Raw genomic sequence first — 4,099 nt, 5'->3', positions numbered from 1 at the left:
TAATTTTCGCGTAAGTGCACCTATTATTAAGATCGAATAATGCATTTCAGAATATAATATATTCATACAAATATAACAAATAATGCAATACAGAAATTTCCAGCATACACCTCAAAAGAGAGAGAACTAGATTTTTTCTGTCAAAATGAATCGAGTATCGATAATTTTCCACGTGTTCTAATGTGGCTTTGTGTTAAAACACAATTATTATATAGTATAAAAAAAAATTTGTTAAATTAAAAAAAAATCTCTTTTTAAGAAAATTAACTCTCTGCGTGATTAACTTATTTTGCATTTTATTAAAATGCAACAATAATAAATTACAGAAACACAAATAAAGTAAAATTATGAAAAAATGTAATGTCGTTGATCTATAAAAGCTGTAGACCTGAAACAGATATTAATAAACATTAAATATTTTATTAATAAAAAAGTTCAAAATCTTTGGTAAATAGCCACAAATATTTAAAGTTATATTTGATATAGAATTTTTAAAAACTAAATGTTTATATGTAAGTGCCTTCAAAAATGCATTTATAAATATATCAAATGGAAGAGAATTAAAAAGGTTTGTTGTTAAATCCAACGAAGATCACCTGTAACAAAAAGAAAACTATATTAATCATACAATCAAGTGATATGAAGTAGCCTAACATATGAATCGTCCAATTCGTAGATGCACTTTTCAATTGAATTCTCTATTTATTTTTATCAAATCTCTAATTAATGTTGCAATAATTTTAAATTTTAACGCGTGATTTTACATTTACATAAAATATAGATTTAAAAAAGGGGAAAAAACATATTAAGTTGCAGAAAAAAAGAAAACAAATCTATTAATTATTGACTAATACTTTTAAACTGCATTATATAGAAAAGAAAAAATTACAAATTTAATAAAATACGATCATAGTTAAAAATCTTAAAGACAAAGAAAAAAAAGAGAGCTTACTTTAATATTCAAAAAACGATAATTAGGCTTAAAAATGTAATAATAAGGGAATTTAAATTTTTTTGATTCGAACTAACTAAACACATATGCATCTTTTTGACGATATAGACACAAGTTTGGTGTCCCAAGGAGATGGAATGGTTCATCATCTCCAATTACAACTATAAATTAATGACGAGCAAAAGAAAAAGAAAATAGAATATAAAATATGACTAGAGAGCCATTCCCTCAAGGTTCGAACTTGCTGTTGAACTTTTGAAAATAACTCAATAGCCTGTAGTTGCCCTCTTCAGCCACAATTGAGTGGGGGCCTCTTCGACATTAAACCTTTTCTTTTTTCATTCCATGAAAACTGCATTTGGACATTTCCTACGTGCGAGCAAGATAAGATCTTTTATACTAATGTTGCAAATGAACTTGTAGTTTGTTATGATTCTAATTTTCAATTATTAAAAAATTAATTTACATTTCGCGTTCACTTTTCTAGCTCGTGGACCATCAATGAACTCTAAGTTCATTGACCATACACGAGAACATTTAATCGAATGTCCAAGCAGATAATGATTTCCCTCGATAACCTAATAACACTTCGCACTTTTAACGTCGAGTAATAAAATCGAATTGAAATAGAAAATGCAATAAATGTAATGCATTTTCTTGCAATATTTTGTAATGTTTAATTATATCAAATAATTCCAGCTGTAGGACGAAATCGCGATGGTGCGTAGTGCTAATCCTGAAATGCTTAAAACTAAGTATCAAATGCATCAAAGAATTTGCGAATTTGATTCGACTCTATCTCGTTCGAGATAAAATCGAAGTAGAAATGAATCTTTCAAATGGTTGCAAATACCTTTGAATCATGATACATAATAAAGATCACAGAATAGTCACAAAATAAATTAACAAATCAAGCATAATAGAATGAGATGATCAAATTTTGTAACAATTCTGTATAAACCAGGAGGCGGAATTTCCACTCCGGAGTGGAAAGAAGAAGTCTAATGCCTTTCCTGGATCCTACCTACTTAAAATTAAAGTTTTTTACATTCATTCAAATAAATAAACAAGTACACCGCGTTTAGAGCACTATAGAGATGAGTATTCTCATCCGCCATCTTTGCTCCTCGAGTGAGCGGACAGTTTTAAAAAAAGCATATGTAGTGAGTGTTAGTCTGTGAGTTTTATCGTTATTTTTTGCAATTTTTTTAATTATTTGTGAATGAATGAAGAAGAAATTTTATTGAAATCGTGTAATAGTCGTAGGCAACTAGTGATTTCTGTCTGAAAACATATTGAAAAATACATTTGATTTACTAAAAGTATTATTTGAGAAAATCAACATTGATTTTCAAAATTGTTGCTGTGTTAAGTACAAAATAATTAAACATTTTTTCAATGTTTGTTCGTATTGCGTGAAAAATTGTTATGAGAACTGCAAACGTCATACCAAAGTGTAAGGATCTGCGACTATCAAATGAAGAATTTTAAACATTTAATTTATGCATTTGCTGCACATATATTGTGCATTGTTAATAATGATGTTAATTTTATTATTTATAATTTTATAATATTTTTACAACGGAACAAATGCCTAAATAAATATAGATATATTCATATAAATGATACAAATTTATTTTATTTCAAATGTACAACTCTAACTACTCACTTATGCTATGTGCAGTTCATTACTTTTTTTTTTTAATATATACAACTTTTACCATGTTTAATTAAGTTCATGATTATGAAACATTGTATTTGCTTAAATATTCTGAAGCTGCTGAATACGATTTATATTTTCTTAAAATTGCATTCATTCTCTCTATTTGAGCCCTCATAGATTTTCATATAGATAGATTTTCAGCAAGCAAAGACATAATGGTCTCTTCGTCAACAGATTTTATTCCACTTTCATACTTCTAAAAAAGATACAATTATTATTTTTAAATTTACAATTAATTTACATATTTATATAACATAAACATAAATAATTAATGTTTCAAAATAAGAATATAATACCATTTTGCTTTTAGCAGCGACTGATCTTTTGTTGTTGTCTTCCTTTATTACTGGCATACTTTCAATCTGTTTAAAAATAAAAATAAGAGTTATTAAGCTTTTATTTGTAATATGTTATTCAATATATTTAATATATATTACTAAACAAATCCAGTATTTTTATAATTTAAACAGATTATCTATTTTTCAGAGTAATATTAAAACATTACTTACTAAATTATTACTGAAACGTTCAAAATAAAGAGGTTATCCGTGTTTATAAATCAATCACTGATAGTATTTTGTAGTTTAATCTATCTTTTAATGTTAAAAATAGAAAGGTTAAGTACTAACATCAACTATCAAATAATTTTTTTAATGAAATTTAATACAATTATCAATAAATAATTCAATCTCGCTTGATGTCAACAAACGTGTTTACTGTACAAAACCATACTGGCTTCTGCTAGTGTCTTCTCTGTAGGAGCAAATATGGCGGATGAGAGTACTCATCTCTATAGTGCTCTAACTGAACATAGAGTGTAGGTTTCTCCTAAATTTAGCGTCAGTGGACTAGTCCAACTGGGGGAAACCACTTCAAAAAAAATCGTGAAAAGTTCTGCTTTGAAAGTTATACCCATCCCTCTTTTTTCTTATCCCTTTTATTTTCTAACTCTTTTTTATCCCTTTTTTTCTGTTGCAGGTTGGACTATGGTGAGGAAACGACCACAGGAGGATCAAAGAAGGACCATAAAGGAACAAAAAGTGGACTTGTTAATATAGGATAGTATAAAATAATTATTTGTAAAAATAAAATTAAAATTTGTATCTTTATATAATTCTCTTTGTAGCATCGCACATGTTTGATAATTATTTTTAATGTATTTTCTTTATTTATAGGCTTCATGGAACAACTCATAATTATATGCTCTTTTTAATTATTGTACTGGTATTCTCAATAATAATTCTAAGGAGTTTTTCTGATTGGTACTCTTATGATGGGACCTAAGAGTTAGGTTCATTCCTTTGAATTATATTCGGATGTGGGCATCTTCAGGATGCACATTCCTCGTGGGTTTTCAGAAGCGGTTACCTCCTCGTGGTTAGACCTGGGCAATGGATATTACTTTCCATGTAATGTTTATCATA

General features: G+C 27.7%; 1 long non-coding RNA gene across 1 annotated transcript; it reads right to left on the bottom strand.

The window, feature by feature from the left end:
• Positions 1-2,563: 2,563 nt before the first annotated feature.
• Positions 2,564-3,404, bottom strand: LOC149032171 (uncharacterized). Its single transcript, XR_016177012.1, has 3 exons — positions 3,185-3,404; positions 2,972-3,037; positions 2,564-2,871 (listed from the first exon to the last, which is right to left on the bottom strand). It is a non-coding gene; the product is annotated as an uncharacterized LOC149032171 (long non-coding RNA).
• Between the last annotated feature and the right edge of the window lie 695 nt (positions 3,405-4,099).

This window comes from Polistes dominula, unplaced genomic scaffold, assembly GCF_049000335.1.
Source record: "Polistes dominula isolate Pdom_NZ unplaced genomic scaffold, Pdom_raw_medaka contig_75, whole genome shotgun sequence".
In the NCBI taxonomy this organism is placed as follows: domain Eukaryota; kingdom Metazoa; phylum Arthropoda; class Insecta; order Hymenoptera; family Vespidae; genus Polistes; species Polistes dominula.
Note: the sequence above shows the minus strand (reverse complement) of the source record. Positions and strands in the feature narration are given on the sequence as shown.